Source organism: Alligator mississippiensis, chromosome 12 (assembly GCF_030867095.1).
Source record: "Alligator mississippiensis isolate rAllMis1 chromosome 12, rAllMis1, whole genome shotgun sequence".
NCBI lineage: Eukaryota > Metazoa > Chordata > Crocodylia > Alligatoridae > Alligator > Alligator mississippiensis.
Genome location: NC_081835.1, coordinates 18522442 through 18541555, shown reverse-complemented (window position 1 = coordinate 18541555; position 19114 = coordinate 18522442). Strand labels below are relative to the sequence as shown.

At 55.0% G+C, this 19114-nt stretch overlaps 1 protein-coding gene across 3 annotated transcripts in view; it reads left to right on the top strand.

Annotated features, from left to right (window-relative positions):
• The first annotated feature begins 967 nt into the window (after positions 1-967).
• PLXNA1 (plexin A1) overlaps positions 968-19114 on the top strand; it is a 239455-nt gene continuing 221308 nt past the window's right edge. Inside the window, exon 1 of one of the 3 annotated variants that reach the window (XM_059715601.1) lies at positions 968-1113. The gene's annotated coding sequence lies outside the window, so the exon portion shown is untranslated. Of the gene's footprint in view, positions 1114-2345; positions 2971-19114 lie in introns of those variants that run through there. The other 2 variants (XM_014605745.3, XM_059715602.1) reach the window with 2 other exon arrangements.

Sequence of the window (19114 nt, the reverse complement as noted above, 5' to 3'; positions counted from 1 at the left end):
GGGGTGGCCCTAAGCCTTGGGCACCATTCCCTGTGCCCGCTGCCATTGGCCTGCATGCCCCTGGGTGCTCTGCTCTGCTGCGCATCTCCGAACACCTGGGCGATGAGAAGTGGTCCAGGCAGGTAGAGCTGGGTCACTAGTGCGAAGTGTGCTGGGGCTGTAGTCCTGGCCCACATTCGTTCTTGGGCAAGGCAAAATGACCTTGACCAGGCCAGCGTGACCTTGACTGACCCACACCACTTCCTGGGGTCTCCATCGCCCTCCCTTGAATATCTGGGGGGCGGCTCCAGCCTGGTCGAGCAGGGTAATGGCTTGCAAAAGGCACCGGGACCCTCCTCAGCTGGCGCGATGCAAATTCACGCCGTCCAGCCCGCGACCCACACGCACGTTTCCCTTGTGCCCGGGCCGGGGAGGTGCAAGCAGAGCAAACCCTCCCGGGTAGTGCGGGCCCCGTGCAACGTCGAGTGTCTCTGCGCCCTGCGGTGGGGGATGCGGGCGCCGCTGGTGACCCCACGGCTCGTGTGCGAACCACGCGGGGCCCAGGGGCCAGGCGGGAGGAACGGTGGGAGAGGGAGGACCCTGGGCTGTGTCTAGACCTGGGGGGCAGTGCGCAGGCTGGGGAGCAGGGGGCTCCTGGGTGCTCCCATGCAGGACCATGGGCAGTCACTTGACCCCCGTGCCTCAGTTTCCCCATCTTTGCCCGGCCACGGCTCCTAAGGGCTGCTTTGCGTCCCCCCCACACCACCGTCATCCCCAGGCATTTAGCTGCCCCATGACCGTGACACCGGCTCGTTCCGCGAGCGTCGCCCGTTTAAGGCGCGGCCCCTTTAAGAGGCGCCTCGGCCCCGCCCCCGCCCTCGGCCCCGCCCCCGGCCCGGCAGCGCAGCGCGGGGCGCCCCCTGCAGGCGAGCGGCGCGGCGGCGCGTGCGCGGGGCGGGGGCGGGGCGAGGCGCCCGCTCAGAGCGAGGCTGGAGCAGTCCCGCCGGCGCCGCGCTCTGCTCGGCTCCGCTCCGCGCCGCGCCGCTCGGCTCCAGCCCCGGGCTCTGCTCCGCTCCGCTCCGCTCCGCTCCGCGCCCCGCTCCGCTCCGCTCCGCGCCTCGCCCGGCGGCCGCGGTGAGTGAGTGCGGCAGTGCCCGCCCGCGGGCTGCAGCGGCTCCGCATGTGGCTGCAGCAGCTTCCCTGCGCGGGGCCATCCCAGCCCGGCCCGGCCCGGCCCGGGGAAGCGGAGATCCCCGCGCCCCGGCGGCGGCGGCGGCGGCGGCAGGGGGGAGCGGGCAGCTGTGGCAGCGCGGATGCAGCAGGGCTGGGCAGGCAGGGGAGGCTGCTGGCGGGGTGTGCGTGTGTGCAGGCATGTGTGTGTGTGTGCATTGGTGTGCATGGGTGTGTGTGCAGGCATATGTGCATGGGTGTATGTGTGTGTGCATGGGGGGAGTCCCAGCAGTTTCTCCCCCGTGGGTGGAAAGGGGAGAAGTTTGCCCCCGCTCGGGGCAGGGGCAGGGGCAGGGGCAGGGGCTGCCCAGCCGAGCCCGTCTCCCTGCCCCAGGAAGCAGCTCCTCCGCACACACTGGCGCTGCTGGGGGCTGGGATCTCTGCAGGGACTGGGCTTCCCTGGTGGCTTGGAAAGGGTGCAAAGGGGGTGGGGGGGGAGATTAGGGTGCAAGGGTTAAGGCCGGCTGGCTCCCAGCTGGGCTGCGAGGGTGACAGCCAGGGCCGGGGAGAGGGTGCTGGAGGCAGGCGGCATCCAGCGTCTCTGGCGGGGCTCGGATCCGAGCCACAGGCAGTGCCCGGGGACATCCCGTCGCTCGGTGCCTGGGGTGTGTGCGTGCGTTTGCGGGGGGCTGTATTGGGTGGGGACGGTGTGTGTGTTGGGGGGCTCTGTGTGTGTAGCCTTTTATTATTAAGGTGCAGGGTGATTAGCTCTCCGTCTGCCTGTGATTTCCCTGCCCACCTTCCCTTCCCCACTCTGTTGGCGGTGTGGAGAGACCTGCATAGGCTCTGCAGCACGAAAGGTTTGAGATCCCTGTGATACTTGGGATCTTGTCCTGGGCTCTCCCCTCCGTGTGATCCTGTCTCCTCTCCCGAGTCCAGGCTGCGAGCCGGGGGGAGGAGAGGTGGTGTGTACAGATGTGTACGTGTGTGCGCAGAACTTAACACAAAGGTCACTGGTTAAAGAAGCGCTGGATCTGGGAGGACAGGCAGGCATTAACCTTCCTGGTTAACTCTCCCTACCCCCCATGGGAGGGAGGAACAAGCAAAAATCCACCCTGCTCACACGGAAATGAATATTCATGACGATCCTCTTCCATTGTGGGCCTGGAGGGGAGGAAAGTTGGGAGGCTGAGCTGCATGGAGGAGGCTCTTCTTCATGCCCAGGCGCAGTCCCTTTACGGGGAGCGTTCTGGAGAGAAGCATGTTATTGACCTTTGGCTGGAAGGAAAACATTTCATCCCTCTTGTGAAGGGGATGTAAAAGGGAGGAGAAAAAGGCTATTGACTCCATCAGAGGTTATCCATTTGAAAACACCGTTTTCCTCCGAACAGCATCTAATTGCTTCCTGAACAATTTCAAGGTCCTTTGTATAGACTCAGTGGGTAAAAACAAGTGACTCCGGGTCTCTCTCTCCCTCTCTCTCTCTTTCTCCATCTCAAGATACTGATGACCAAATGCAGTGCAAATATGTAGAGTACAGAAGCCAACGGAAAAGCGTCAGGGCAGAAAACGCCAGGATGATGCGGAGATCATTTCTGAAGTGGTTACAGAGAGAGAAGGGGTTTTTTTTTTGCATCTGACTGTTTGCATAGTTCCAGTCGTCTGATATTAGTAAATTACAGTGCTACCGGGAGCGAGACAATACCCGCCTGCGGGGGTGGGAAAGAAGTTTGGATCCAAAATATGTGATCATGTAGCAGAGCGATACGCTAGGAAGCAGCGGGGAAGAGAATCCGGCACATCCCAGCGTAGAACCGTATGGTATTTGAATGCTCCCTGTCTCTTCCCTTAAATAGAGAAGTTGAAGCGATCTGTCTATTCTGATTAAGGTCCCAGTGGACGCTGATCTGGACGGGTATTTGTGGTTTTTATCTTCTCCGGTGGAGCCTTAAAGAAATGACAGCGTGGTTTTGCTGTTCCTGGTTTGGGCTTTCTCTTGTGGCAGTTGCGTTCCAATGCTATTCTTTATTGTATTTTTGGTAGCACAGTAAGATGCCGATACTGGAGGCAGCTCAGTTATGCGCTGAGCTTTGTCGTGGGGAGGGATGGGAGAGGGCCTAAAGTTTTACCCGCTCGGCCTTTTTGTCATGCTGGTAGGGGTTGGGGCTGGGTGTGGAAGGTGGCAAGCGCCTGAGCGCTCGGGCTGCGATGGGGGGGGACAGGAATGAGGAATTGCTTCTCTGTGCGATGCAGCCCTTGTGTTGGAGGGAGAGGGCCCTGAAATGGACTCCGGCGGTGGTGAGACAGAGGGGTGCCCGGCAGGGCTTCGGGCTGGCGTTCTGTCGCCGATTTACACTGCCTGGCTGGTTGGGGGTATTCGGGGCTCGTGCCTGTCCTTTCTGTGCTGCGGCCATGCCTCCCTCCCTCCCTCTGGGCCTGATTTAAGCTAATGCAGCCAGTCACCCTGCCTCCACAACGGAGAGGGAGATCGGAAAGAGACTTTACAGCTGCCTGGTGCTCCGTTGCTCGGCTTCACCAGTTCTTACTTTTCGATTGCTTCCTGTTTCATGGTGGTGTCCTGAGAGCAGAATCCAGTCCTTTGCTCCAGGCTGATGAGGGAAATTGTGCGTGTTTGTTCTGCAGGCCTAGGGTGGCTTAGGGGGTGTCTGACCCGCTCCTCACTTGTGCCATAGCGGGGGCAGAGCGTTGTGAAACTTGCAGCTGAGAGGTGAGGATTGTCTAGGTGCAGAGCTGGGCCCTGCAGGATCTGTGCAGTGCCTGGGAATCCTGAATGCTTCCATGTTTCTTGGGTTTGTGCCTGTGGTGGGTTCCCTCGTACTTCATGTCCGCTGTGTGGTGTAACTTACACCTGCATACCAAGGGGGTGCATGCCGGGGGCTGGCAGGAATGGGCAGTGCAGCCACCCTCTCTTGTGAGTCGTGATGGCTGTAGGGAGAGCTGTCACTTGTGGTCTCAGTTCCTGTGATTCATCACTCTGGGCTTCCGTCTGCTCTGGTTTTCCTCTCTTCCTACATCCTCCACCCGACATTGTGGGAGATAAGCACTGCCATCCCCTGTCCTTGTGGTGATCTCTTGCCCGGGGCTCTGTGTTTGCACCACGTTGCGCTCTGGGTTGCAAGCCCCACCAGCTGTAAAGCCTGTGGAGGGTCTAGAGTTCCAATTGCTGCATGTGGTAACTTGGCATAGCAACCTCTGAACGGTGTCTAGACCCACTTCTGTGATGCTTTTAAGTATCCAGCTGGCAAAGGCCTCCAAGTGATAGGGCTCCTTCACTTCTCATGAGCAAGCTGCACTGGCCTGTGGCAGAGATGGGGGAGGGAGGAGGGGAGCATGAAGGAGGCAGTGTTTAGTTTAGAAGGGGCTGCTGATATTTTTGGAGTCTGATTTATTTTTTTTTGAAGGTGCCGAGCACCGGAGCTGGTGGAAGCAGAGAATGGTTAGAATCTGTGTGGATTAGGTACACGATGTCTTTTGGCATCAGAATCTGCTTCAATACAGGGACTGTGTCTTCCTCCATACAGAACATGGCACGTTCTGGGTGCTGCTGCATTATAAATAGCTTCCCTTTCTAGCTCTGGCCAGCAGGAACGATCCTGCTCTGCCCTGACTCTCCCAGACAAGCCCGAGCCCGTGCCTTGGCGTAGCGAACGCAGTGCACACAGTGGTAAAGCCGTGTCAGCGCAGACAACTTGTTCATCCGGACGCATCTGGGAGCCTTGTTTGAGCAAATGTCACGTGCCCCACGGAGTCCAAGTGCTAACTAAGAAATGAATCCTGATGGCTTTGTGCAGAGCCAGCAGCCCTACCTCGGCACCAGGCCACCCCGGAGAGATGGTGCAGCAAAACCGCGTCTAATGCTTGGCAGGCCAAAATAGACGCCAGCCCTGCAAAGGCCTCTGGCCCTGTTACTACGGCAAGTCGTTGCCTGGAGTGGGGTCAGTCATTTGGGAATAAATGAGGGAGGGGGCCACTGGGACAGCCTTGCCCTTACACTGCTGCATGATCCCAGCCTCCTTTATCCTTTCCCCCTTCTCCCAGCCCCTGATGTATCAGGTGTCTGTCTTATTTGGAGACGTGCATTTGCCCATTCGACCCCCACCATCTCCTTCCTTTAGGATGAGCATGAAAAGCAGTAGTCAAGCCGCGCCCTTGTTCCTTATCTGATGAAAGGCATAAGCCGAGCTTAAAATTGCTGTGTCTAGACTGTCAAAGCCCAAATTAAAATGGGTTTTCTCCCCCTGTTTCTCCCTCCCTACTTATCCTGGAATGAGAGGTGCTATACAGTATACATGCCAAGTGTTTTACACTAACTCCTGGGCGGGTGGTGGATGCTGGTCCTGGAGACACTAGGGCATTGTAAGGAAGGGAGCAATGTTCATCTCTGATCTACAGCTCTGTGCACGCCCCACGTCGGTCTCGGCACTAACTGAATCCTTCCTGAACAGTGTTGGTGTCTGAATCGAGCAGAGCGTAATTTGGATTGACGGGACTGTGCGTTGGTTTAGTGATTGCTCTGGAGTCTGGGCATGGCACTAGGACTAGGAAGACCCGCGTTTGCCTCCTGCTGTCCTGTATTTCTTGCTCAGGTTTCCCACTTTGTACTGCCAGTATGGGGGGATAGAGGGCAATTGTGCTGTGATGGGGAATAGGTGATGCGAGATACGAGAGCAGCTGCCTCTTCCTGACCCTGTCAGCAAGGTCCCTGCAGAGCTCTGTGTGCCTGTGAGATGTCCCTTGGCCGTGGCTGCTGCTGGCACTCTCCAATGGTGGCCAATACTATTCTTTCCCGCCTGTGATGTTATCTGACTCCGTTGTAGCAGCCCCACTGGGGCTGCCCAGTGTCTGTCAGCTCCCATCACAGCCTGCTGGCTTCCCACCTTTCACCCTTTCCTTTCCTTGCCTCCCTCCATCTGCCAGCCACCTTGGCAAGGAGACCGCAGAGAAGTCGTAATCCAATTTCGGCACTTGAGTCACGCTTTGCTAACCACACTGCTGGCCAGAGCTCGGGAACTTTCATCTGCCTAATGACCCCAGCTAGGGGACTGGGTGGATGGATGGACAGCCAGTCATTGGATTGGGGTTTTACTATTGGGAACAAATGTGGGCCCCTTACCAATGCATCTGTGTGCTTGTACAATGGGGAGGGGAGGGAGCGGATCAGGATATACTGGCCTTACAATTTCTAATTCTCTTCCCTCTATGTCTTCCTATCACCCCCTCTCTTATTTCTTCCTTCCCCCCTTTTCTTTTCTTGTAAAGATAAACCCTCCAGGCAAGGCAGTTTTGCAATATACTATTATTTCCAGGAATGCTCAGCCAAGAAAAATAAAGCGTCTCTCTCTCTCCCCCTTTGGTTGCCTACTGTTTAATGTACAAAATACAGGGGTGGTAATTGCATTAAAATGTATATAATTATACTGGAGGAAAAAAAAAATCTTGTTAATTGCACGAGTGTTTTGAACTGATAAGTGTTGAGTGATTCATGTTTTCTTAGGAGTTCACCAAAGCAGAGCTGTAGTCCACAATGCGTAAGGTTAGGCAGAGGCTTGTTTTCATGCTGTTTGCAGAGAGTAATCTCAGCCTTTAGCATATGAGCCGACTTTGGGATCTCCTCCATCTCCAGCATGTGATCCTATGCTGGTGGTAACTAGGGCTTGGGTTTTAAAGAGCTGTGTAGCTGGGTGTTCAGGCCCCGATGCAGAAAAAAACCTGAAGCGCACACGCTTTGCTTTAAACACTGAAGTAGTCTCATTGGCCTGCAAGGTGCAGTCAGTCAAAGAGCCAGAAAGCACGCTTCTCCCCAGCTGGGGGTAGGGAGGAAACTTTCCCATGTGATATTTGCCGTAGCTGAAATAGGGTGCATTGGGAGTTTGTGGCCTGTCTGGGGTCAAGGTTAGAGGCAGGGCAGTGGTGCCTATGGACCAGTGTGGGAAAATGTTTTAGAGCATTTGCTGTCTGGATCTCACAGTCTCCACAGAAAGGACTGACTGGTTAACTAGACACTGTTGCTCTGAGAACTTGCCCTAGTTACAGATAACACCTAAGGCAAGTGTAACAGAAATACATTTGTCTCCTTTGTGCGTTTATGGGCACTTTTTCTGTAGATGGTTTTGCTTTTCCTCTCTAGTCTTGGTTAGTTTCTTCCCTGCTCTAAGGACACCAGCAGGGGAACTGGGGACCCTTGAAGACAGCTTTAAAGAAATCCAGCAGGATGGAGCTGAGCAGCTCAGGCATTGAGAGGTTGGACTAGACTGGATTCCAGGTGCAAATTTGGGAGTGGTTTTTGGAGACTGGATGTGTCCATTAATCAGACTTGGCTCTTTTAAGGAACTCGCTTCCCCGCTCTGAGTTTGCTTTGTGTAAAATGGGATAATAACACTTAACTGTAACCGGTGATGTTCATAGTGAAGCTGAACTCATGAATGAGTGTAAAGTGCTTTGAGATCCTTGCGGTTGTGGGGGCTAGGGAATGGCTGAGTTGTATTAAATTCTCTGTGGAAGAGGGAATGATTCCCTAATCCCTCTTGAAAGCTGAGCGCTGGAGTGTGCAGTGGGGAGGTTGGAGCTGCCACTGCCTTCTAGCAAATGTTTAAAATTCATTTTCTCTCAAGTCTCCTGTGCTGCAATGTCACACCTCCCTCCACCCCCGGCTCCTCTTCAGTCAGTTTTATTCCTAGAAGTGTTGGCATGAAAACAGGAGCCCTGATTTAAAAAAAAAAAAAAATTTTTTATGCATCCGTCTGTAGTTCCTAATTGGAGGTCCTGATCCGCGGCAGTTACCTTGCTTCCTTTGGGGTGTTGTGGGTGGGAGGGGGCTGTGCTCTCTGGTGGGCATCTCTTCTAAAGTGGAGAACCTGTTTTACAGGCTGACGTGGTCGGGAAGGAACGTGGGAGCAGATGCACAGAGAACGCAGGAGGGAGATCCGCGGGATTACTGCGTGTTGGGAGCGGGAGTGTCGGGAGCCCTCCGAACCCGGAGTGGAGCTGGGCAGCAATGACACGTTATGAATGTCATGGCAGCTTTGTGAGGCCGCAGCGGAGGACGGGGCCTTGCATTAGAAGCCACTCACACACTTAGAAAGAGTCCCTGCCCTGGAGTGCCTTGAGCCTTGATGGCTAAATGGAAGTGGGGAGGAAAATGGAGCCCCCAGGAAACGACCTGCCTGGGCTGATGCCATAGACTAGCTGCAGAGTGGTACGTAGACTCCCAGGGCTGGACCCTACCCACACTTAGCAGTGCTTTTTAAGTTTGACAGGGATGTGAGCTGGTGGGATGGGACTGTGCTTAGGCACCTTTCTGTTGTAACAGGATCAGGGGGGCCAAGTCTCCTGACTCCCGGTCCGGTCCACCGCTTCCCCTTTGCAGTTACTGACTGTGTGGCGTGGGTGCCATTGCTTTTTGGATGGGGTCACTCATGCCACTAACAGTCGAGGGGGAATCACCTTTAGCTTCGGGAGGGAGTTCTGTCCCGGCTGCTACGGAGCTGTTTTGAGAGACCAGGCTACATGGTGTGGAAGTGAGCCCAGTCGCAATACATCGCAGTGTGCCACGTTGCAGCATGATACACAGCCAGTTCCTTCTCTCTCATGCTGTGGGCAGGGGGCTGGGCTCTTACAGCTACTTTCATTCTTATTAGTGGGTCTCTGTGCCTGAAAGGTGTTGGTTTGGCAGGCAGTAGAGACAAGTGTTTCTTCCACGTGCCCTCCCTGGCATTGGGTCTTCGGCCTGGCCTGCAGTGGGAGTTGCAAGGGGGGAGCCATGTCCCCTGGGCCCTTTTTCTGCCCTGGAGTTTGACAGTGTCCTGTGCAATGTGGACACACATCCCCAAGGGGCTGAAACCCTGGTTGTATTTCCTCTGTGCATGGCCATCAAACATCAACATTGCCTGTCTGCCCTTGACCCAGGCTGGATTTGAACCACGGACCTAGAAGAGAGCGCTGTCCCAGTATCGCTCTGTACCAGGAGTTTCTGCTGCATCTGAAAGGCCTCGCACCTCTTCTTGGCCCTGGCTGGGCTAGCTGTGTTGTATGAAATGTCATGTGCACACAGCCTTTAAATGTGTGTGTACACGCCTGTTTTGATTGGATGCCGTTGGCCCTTCCTGTGTTAAAACAAAGCCTGTTACTCTCCTGAAACATCGTTTCCCCTCGTTTCCCCTCTCTTTGTTTTGTTGCTCTTGGACCCGGTTCAGACATTTCTCTCTCTCTCCCGTCCTGTGGTTGAGCCAGACTCCACGAGCTCTCGAGTTGTCTCGCTGCTTCCAGCTTTCCCAAGCCATCTCCACCGAGGGCAGTTCAGCCCGGGCTCTGCAGTGGGGCGACAACGTGGAGAGGAGAGTGGGTCCGAGTGCTGGTTTGACTTCCGAGGGCGCATTCCCATCGGCATCTCTGAAGGCAGGAGCGCCTGCGGTTTGGGGGAGCTGAGCCAGGCCTCCAGCGGGGAAGAGGGCTGTGTGGAAAGGAAAGAGAGGAGGGGATAACAAAGCCTTGTGTGAGATGGAGAGGGCTGCTCGGGAATGTCCCGGGGCCGCGGAAACCTCGTTAGGAGGCTCGTGTTAGCAAGGAGCTTCAGGGACTCTCAGGATGAGCTAATGGCCAACGTTGGTTCACATGTCCTTATTGGAAACTGGGAGCTCGCACTGTGGGGGGAGCTGCTTGGAGAGCCCCCAAAGGCCTGCCAGCTGGAGTTGTTCCTGGCTGAAGGGGGAGGGAAGGAAGTGGTGGCTGGGCTTTCTGAAGGCTCGAATCCCATGTTCCTGCTGGGTTACTAGGGGAGGCGTGCGTGAGCAAGAGAGGCAACCTCCCCTGGGGCCCAGCTGCGGGAGACGTATTGATCCGAGGAGGGAACGCTGTTGGTTTGTACTCAGAGCTGTGCTCCAGCCTGCTAAAGGGCCCATGGCAGATGGTTAGGAAGACAGGAAGATCCGCGTGCATCTCTGCCTGGGCGCCTCTAATTCCCGGCCGCCCGAGAGCAGAGCGCAGCCGCCCGGTTGTGACTAGACTGCGAGCGCTCTGCCATTAGTGGCTTAAGTGCCTCCCTGTGCCGGCAGCTTCTCCTCCCAGGAGAGGCAGCGCAAGAGGCTTTGTTCTCGGGGCAATTCCAGAGACACTAATGATGCACTAGGGCAAGATATGGGGAGAGGGTAGGAGCCCACAAGAGAGCGCGCGCTGACTGCATGTCTCTGCTTCCATGGGATCTGGTCTGTGCTGTAGTTGCTCCCCTCTGCCCCTGGGTTTGCGTTCCGGTCTTTGTGTTGGAGAGCTCTGGAATTACCTGGCCTTGTTTGTTCACGTCGCAGCACGCGGCTTTGCTGGTCATCTGGGGTCCAGGGAGGACTGGGGCTAGGAGAGCTGGACCCACCACAGGTAGAGTTGCAGGGTGGAGGAGTCTGAAATTGGTAGATGAGGGACCGGGTTGGCTTAGCAGGAGCTGCAGGTTGTGGCTGAGGGGCTCGGTGCCAGCTTCCAAGCGAGTGACGCTAGCTACTTTTTTACATGCTGACGCTGCCTCCCGACCTCTCCCATCTGAGGCTCCAAGGGGGCTGAATTGCTAATGAGCACAGCCCAGAATGGCTTGGGCCCCAGGGAAGCAGCTTGTTATGACAGGGAGTGGGGGTGCACCTGGGGTGAGTAGCTGGGAAGTGAAGCCAGGACCAGTTGGGCTGCAGCTGAGCCTTCCTGTGCACAGAGGGGCCAGGACAGCTTCCTGGGGGGCAGTCCTTAGGATGGCTGCATGCAGTGCTAAGTGGGACAAAGTAGGTTGTTCGAGGACAGGACCACCGTTTGGTCACAGATTCTGTCACCCGCTGCTGTCTGCTGCACAGGCTGTATCTGTGTGAGGGGCACTGCTATTGGACTAGCTGGGTGGATGTGGGACAGAGTCCATTGCTTGCAGATTGAGTTGGGACCTTGGTTCAGGAGTTGCTAAGTGAATTTCTCCTGTTTGTTGTACAGGAGAGGTCGGAGCAGCGGATCCTGCTGATCTCTTACGGTGTTGAACCTCTGCTTTCAGGGCAGCTCAGATTTGTTGCCTCCAACAATGGAGGCAGCTGCAGCTGAGTGTGAATTCAGCACGTTTGTAGTTCCTTGCCTTGCTGTTGTCCTGCAGGACCACAGACAAGCCATTTGCCTTGCTCTCTGCCTCAGTTTCCCCTCCTGGCCATGTCGTTCATTTGGATTGTGACTGCTTTGGGGCAGAGATGGCTTCGTGCTATGGGTCTTCATAACCTGATGGGGCCCTGCTCTCTGGCTGGATGCGGGGAACTTCCTCCTGCAGTGTGGGCAGCCTGAGACCAGGAGCAGTGAGGCTGGTGGGTAAGAGCCAGGAGATGCTTCCTTCTTGAAGCAGCTGAAATGCTGTAGCAGCAAGCTGACTGCCTGCTGGGGCCAGGCCACTTGGGTGTCAGGAAGCCGCCTGTCTTTGCTCTCTGACAGTCCTGTTGCTAGCACAGGGAGATGCTTGCCCTTATTGTGAATAGCTTTGCATGGTGGTGCCTTGGCTCGGAGACCTAGCCATGTCCGGTGGCCCCTGCCAGCGCATCCGCTGGCTGTGGCTGGGACTCTAATCTTGTTGGTGCCATTGAAAAGCTGGAGAATTGCTGATCCTGCATGGCAGGGTCCCATGTGCCTCTCTGGTCCTGGATGATGTTGTGGGCTGGCGGTGGCCTTTCTTTGTTACCCGTTGCTCGAGTTTTCTGTCTCACTGGGCCTCTGCTCTGTGTGGAGGAGCTGGGTTGCCGGCGGCGGTGGCAGGGAGATGGAGATTCCTTCTGACGGGTGCGGTGGCCTGTGGCATCCCGCAAAGGCTTTGCTGTGAGGAGGTGGTGTGGGGAGGGCAGGGGTGGTTGTGGAAGCTGGGGCAGGAATGCTCTGAGGCTCACGCAGGCAGCAGGTCAGAGCTAGCGATGCTGGAGTGGGGAACACACCTGCTTTCTGCATGTGCAGCTGGTTTAAGCCACTGCTTCCTGCTGCCAGCTCCCTTCTGTGCCCCCGCAGTGCTCCTCCCAGAGCTTCCCCTGTCATTTCCTGGAGAGCGAGAATCTCTTGGGGCCTGGACTCAGAGGCCCAGGTGGCTTTTCTAGTCTGGGGTTATCCTCTGTGCCGTGTTACTAGGGTTTACCATGCTGACGGGCTTTGTTTGCCTGCAAGAGGTGTCCACAGTCCCTGGCCTGTCTTCATGGTCCTTCAGATTTGGCATCTGCCTTGTGGAGAAGAGGTTCACAGACCACTGGGACCTTTGTGCCCACCTCGGGTTAAAGCCTCTTCATGCAGGATGATGGGGATTGCTAGTCCCCTCCTCTGCCAAGCCTGGCTGTGGCACTGTCATGGTACTTGGCCCTGGGGTGTGACATCAGTATAAGATGCCCCAGGGAGCTTATACCCAGGGCATCAGTCAGGACTAGGCAAATGGCATGCCTGTCCCTCCCCTGGATTGCCAGGGGGAGTTGGTGGCCTTGGGGAAGGGTCTTTTGGCATTGAGGAGGATGAGAACAAGTGCAGGGTAGTGTTTTTTCCATGCCTGCCTTGTGCCTCCTCTGCCCAACGCTGACGTACAGTCCTAGCCAGCCCACGCTCCTTCTCTGGCCCTGGAGCTGGCTGGCGTTCAGCATCCTGGGATTTCAGGCCTCTGGAAGCAAGCAGGCCAGCAAGGAGGCCTTGGGCTGTCTCGCTGGAGAGGCCGAGGGCAGGCAGGGGCCGGGAGCAATGGGAACGTCAGAGTTCACGTGTATAAACCGCAGAACTGAAAAGTTCCCAGCTGAAGTCATGGGCTGTTGGTGTGAGGGGGGAGCAGCTCCAGGGCTGCTCTGTGTCTGGGTCAACAAACCACAGTCCCTCCGCCTCTCTCCTTCCTGGGAGACCTCAGCCTTTGTGTCTCTGAGCCTGACTGTGTTGGATCTGTGCCCCTCTTGTGACTCCCCGTGTAGTGGGGCGGGCGCAGTGAGGCCTGGCCCAGCTCCTGGTTATGCACCCTTTCCCCTCTGCTCGGCTGTGGGAGCTCTCGACAAACTGCCTGATGAATAGGATGGCGAATGCTAGGGGCAAAGCAGTGGGGACTTTGATTTCAGGACGGCGGGGGGCAGGAAGGCAGGGGCTCTGCTTGTCACGGGGTGCAGGGTGAGGGTGGGTTCCCTTGGGAGACTGTGGAGATGGTGTCATGGGGATAAGGGGGCTGGCTCTGCTGTTGGCTCTTCACCATGGTTTTGCCCCCGGGGGAATGCCAGGCTGCCGTTGTCATACGAGCCAGCTCCTTGTCTCTGGCTACCTGCTTTGGGGTGTTTATGGCCAGCGAGCGTAGAGAGGCTTTTACTCCCCCTCACATTTAAATGGTGGTTGTAGAGCTGCTAGAGTGCCTGTATTGGATTTGTCAGGGATTTGCATCCTAGCAGGTGCCTGCCAGGGTTTGTGGGTGTCTTGTTGTTTTTCACCAGGCAGTGCTTTCTGGTGAAGACTGTATCGTGTTGCTTTGGTGCCTGAGCACTGTGCAGTCTGGGGCAGCGTTTCCCCAAACGGCCTCGACAATCCAGTCGTGCTTTTCATCTCTCACATCTCTGGCCCTGAAGCAGGAGATGAGGGGGGGATTTGTTGCATTGCTGAATTTCTGCTCCTTCCAGCTGCCCTCTCTGAGGCTGCTTTTCCTTGCTGGCCCCGCCGTGAGTCTGTTGTTGTTCACCTGTCTGCTCAAATCCTGCCTCGTTTGCTGATGAAGGGCCAGGGAACAGGATGGCACCAATCTGCAGTTGCCTGCCTTCATGGGGAGCAGCCTGTGGAGACGCCAAGTCCCAGCACATGATGCTCCCTACGAAACTGGTGAGCACAGGGGCTGAGGCTGCTCTAGTGCGATGAGCTGGAGATGGCGTGTTGGCCCCACTCCCAGGTCCCAAACCAGCCTGGCACTTTGCATTGCTCCTTTGCTAATAGCAATCAAGGGAGAAGCAAGGGGCTGCCCCCTCCATTCAGGAGGCTGCTAAGAGAGAGGTCCTATTTGTGGGGTCCCTAAAGACCATTATCTGTCTGTTGGGCACAGATCTGCATGGTTTACATCCTCCATGTAACCAGAGGCCAAGGGGCAGAGTTTGTATGCTTATCATCCTTCCTCTCTCCAGATGCTGATGTAGCTGAGGATGCTTGAACAAACGGTTTGTACCCACAGCGTTGTTCCTTTCTGTTCCTTGCATGGACCAAATGCTGCTGGCACAACCAGGCGAGACTGTCCTTGTCCCTCCTGTGCTGTTTTTTCTCGGCCTCAATTGACAACCCTGTGCAATACACACACAAAAAAGAAGAACCACCCCCCATTTTTTCCATTTCACAGGCTGGCTCCGACGTGGGCTTCTGCAGGCAGCAGGGAGGTTTTTAATTTTCAAAATATATGGCAGCGGGGTGGCTATAAATGCTTTCACCTTGGATGATATGTTGTGCTACTTTACATGCCGAATTGCAAGGGCAGGGAAATCAGATCCTTGATAAATGCTGTTTGTATTTGGTTTATGGTGGCAATAGTACTTTGCACTGATCTGCTCCTTTTTTTCATCAGAGGAGCTTCAGTCACTCTGCAAATGTTAATTAAGCCTCTCCAGAGTCCCTGGGAGATGTAAGTAGTCTTATAGAGGGGAGGGGAAACTGAGGCACAAGGAATTTTAAAGGACTCGCTCAAGATCAGTCAGTAGCAAAGCTGGGAGAAGAACTGGGAGTTGTGCCTACTGGTCTGTGCTCTGATCACTGAGCAGCCTCCCTCTGACACTGCAGGTAGAAAGTGGAGGAGGTGTGCTGCAGACAGCAGAGGTGCTATGGATTGATGTCGGCATTGCGGAGATCAGAATAGGTCTCATTTAAAGCTCTCTGACGTGCCGATTTGGGCCTGGGCCCTGGTGCACATTTGAGATATGGAATTGGCGACAACGATTCCACTTATTCGCTAGCTGGGGAACAATGGAGAAATCCCTGCAAATTTGTTTTTAATTAATGTGTGTATTGGGGGGAAGTGGAGGGAAGAAATAAGCTTAGTCAGTTGTATATGGTTATGTGTAGACTATAATGTTTTGCCTCTGGTAGAACTGCCAACCTTGCCTTATTGCTGCAAGCCTTTTCTGCTCTCCCCACGAAGGCAAACCTCAGAAATATACCTTGTGTATTCCCAAATCCACCCCACTCCCCTCTGCCCTTTGGGGCTCTTTTTTCTTTGCATCATTTTCCTATCTTGTTGCTGATTATTAAAGGATAGTGCATGAGACTTGCACGTGTGAGTGAACGTGAATAAAGAGCTGACTCCTCATTTGCTCCATTTCCATCTCCCCAAATGCAGCAAGTGACTCGTAGCGGTGAAAGATAAAGACTCATTAGATCTGATTTCTCTGGTCTTTTTGGAGCCCAATTCAGGATAATTCCTTATTCCTTGGCTCTCTGGCCCAGCTGAAGCACCCATCCTCCCAGTGACCAGAAATCGGGGGGTTTGTTCTCTTGCTGACTCCAGATCGGTTTCCTTCCATGTGCATGGAACGATGGCTTTTCCAAGTGCCCGCTCTGTAGGTTTGTGGGGCACACCAATGTTGACCTGGGCTCCTTCTGCCTAGTTCGTCTTCACCCGTAGTAAAGCTGCTGCAGCGAGAACGCGGGTAATGAACCGTTCCATAGCGAGGCACAAGCCAGCATAGATGTGGGCCTGTCCTCCTGCCACAGTGCTGGCTTTGCAGGGCCAGGAGCAGGGGAATTCCTGTGGCTGTGGGCACACCCATAGGACAGCTCTGTTTGCCGCTGGGTGGGCAGTCACCTTCCTCGTGATAACTGTGAACGGTGGGACTGCAATCGTGGCGTGTTTGGCATCAGGGATGGAGGTTGCTGACTCAGCTATTCTGTGCGCTCCTGAAGCAGTACAGCATCGCCTCGCTGGATCAGGGAGTTTGGCATCTAGCCTAAATTCCTTCCTCTCCCCCTTCCCCCTTTCTCTTCTTTTGTTCTGTCCCATCTCTCCTGGTTCTGCCCCCTCGTGTTTCCCTAAATGATGCCGAAGGCAGCAGATCTGAAGTCGCAAAGGCAGGATTATGACTTCTTTGCAGGACCCCAAAGGAGGAGGAGCCCGGCAGGCTGGGGAAGGCGCAAGTGGTTCCATATCTTTATTAGAAAGCAAGTGGGCCGCAGGCATTTGCAGGGAAACTCAATGGCTTTTTTGATGAAAGGGGCTTTTGAAGTCTGTGTGTGAGTGTTGGCCGGGCGACGCAGGCAGAAGTTCCAGCCTGATCTAGTTCACAGAGCAGCTGTGACCAGTGTCTAAAACAATTGAGGCCTCTTGGCCACTTTAAAGGTGAAACTGTTAGCAAATTTCCTTTCCCAGCCCCGGGATGAAAGGACTTGGATTGCACTTGGTGGGCTGCGGCCGCCGTGTCAGCTTGGCCTCGGATGGCGGGTTTCCTGCCCCTGTGTATGACACACGCGTGTGTGCACGCACAGCGTGGGCATAGCCCACCCCTTTGTCAGTCCTTCTGTGTGTTTTGTAGTGCCATGGCTCTCCCCCTCTACCCTCCTCCTTTTGCATTGCTGCTGTTTGAGTCATCTCTGCTCAGGGTGGTTCTCTGTCGCAGGAAGTTCTGCACTGTTTGGTTTTCTGGCCCGGCAAAATAATGGAATGTATTTTTAGGCCTATTTGCATTGCTCTCTGAGTTGGCATTAATGCGCGGCCCGGGCTGGGATGTATTATTTTAACGCAGTCTATGTCAGGACTGGGCTTGGCTCCAAGGCATCTGCCTGGAGGTTTCCAAAGTCCTGTAGCCACGGTGGCCATGTTTGTGGAACAGGATTAACATCCCGGAGGCAAACTAATTGCTGGGTGTCCAGTGGGAACGGAGTTGCTAGTCAGAATTCGCAGGGTAGGTCCCTGGGAGGAGCAAGAGCTGCCCAGGGCAGCTGGCACTGATCATTATTGCAGTGTCAGCATGTAGTACGAAAAGTGGGAGGCTAGCACGCTTCCTGAGGCATAGGGCTCAGAGCTCCTGGCTTCTCGTCCAAACGTTGTCATAGGATTTCTCTGGGGGAGACACGTGTGGACAGATCCTGTTCTCTTGAGGCAGCTAGGTGCCATTTAATACAATAGGTGTACGGGGCCTTGCTGTTTTCTGTGACTTAATCTTCAGGATAAGATGAAGGTGTGTTACTGAAGTAGACGTACTTAGGGCTTTTCAAGGACTCGCGCGGTGGAGTAGGTTTGCATTTGGACATCTAATCAGTGTGATGGAACAAATTTAGTCCTACAAGGCCCAGGTAATGCAGGCGTTCAAAAAAAGGCTGGCCTCTATGCTTCTGTGCAGCAGTGGTAGGACTGAGGGGATAGTTGGCATGAGAAGAGCTAAGCAGAGACAAGGTCAAGGAATCTCGGGCTGTTTTGGGGGAGGGTCCAAGGCAATGCATAAATCTTTGCCTTTCTCAGACTAGGCTATAGGCAGTCTGGGCAGAACAAACGTGAAAGAAATGCCTCTTGACCTGTTCTAGCAGGTGTCTGCGTGGTGGGAGCACAGTTGCATCGGTCAGCTGTCTGCGCTCTAATGCAGAGCCTTCTGCTTCAATTTGCACCTGGCCTGATCCTCTGCTGAATTTGTCCCAAACTGCAGGAACCCAAATCGTTTGGTATTTTTATTTTATTTTTTAAAATAAAACCCCCTTTCTTTAATCCTTGTTGGTGGCTTCAGGCATGTATTATTGAGCGAAGTAAGATCTAGCTCCAGAGTTGCCTAATAGCAGAGCTGGCATTCTCCAAGAGATGCTGCTACCTGAGAGCAAGCCGTGGGGCTGCTGCACCATGGCACCCAAAAGCTCAGGTTGCCCAGAGACGTGCTACAGAGCTCTGCTCTGCCCAGTGCTCAGCTTGCAGGTACACTGTCCAGCTCCCTTCTCTTGCTTATCTCTACTCCCCCTTGAAGTGACTCCAGGAATGTGCTCTTTTCCCTTCAGCATTCGCTAGGACTGATTTTCATGTCTGCAGTGCTGTGATCCTTCAAATATCAACGGCGACTAACCAAAGAAAACAGCTTGTATCTCTGCTCTCTCTAGTTGCTGTGTCCTTCCAGCCATGTTTGTACATAGGCGCTTACATGGTGTGCCCGTCTTGTGCTTCCTGCTATGTGTTACGGTCTTCTTTCCTTTTTCCTCTGTCTGTGCTAGTCTCTGGTTGGCCTAAGTGGTAATCTCCTTGAGGCAGAGACTGTTTGCATACAGCCACGACCATGCAGACAGATATCGTGGTCCTGTTTACTGCTGCCTGGACTTGGATGGAGGGCCCTGTTGAGCTTGCTGGGTGAAAGGGCCCAGGAGACAACTCGGACCCTGCTGTGGCATGGAGCCTGGCAGCTCCTGGGAAGTTCTGTGGGGCCCTGGCTTGGTGACTCAGTCTTATTAGCAGTGCAAGGCATGTTACTTAGTTCTGGCACTAGGATTGTGAGCTTTCCCCTGTGCCCTGCAGGCTGCACCCTGCTGCTCCCTGCGACAGGGTCGTGGTTCAGGCATTTCCAGCCAGTTGGAGGGAAAGCAGGACCTGCACAGCTGGGGTGGCTTTGCAGTGCACTGGGCTGGCAGTCCAGAGGCAGTGGTTCTATTCCTTGGTGTGTCATTGGGGCACTTCCTTTCTGTGCCTCAGTTTCCCCACCTGCGCTATCCGGATGGTGATGTTCCTTACCTGCCTGGGTGGTGGGAGAGTAAATTCATTAACATCTGGAAAAGGCTGTGCTGCTTTGATGCCCAGCACTGCAGAAGCAACAGGGTATGAAATAATTAGTTGCTGCCTTGCTACACTGCTGGGGGCATGGGTGTGTTGGGTCCCCACCTTGCTTAGCAAAGAGGCACTGGGCTGCTTTGCCTGAGCTGAGTCTGCTCTGGTGAGAGACAGGCTGGGCCCTAGGGAGCTGGGATCCTCCCTCTGAGGAGCTCTTTACAGGAGGAAGGTGTGATGCTTCCTCATGGC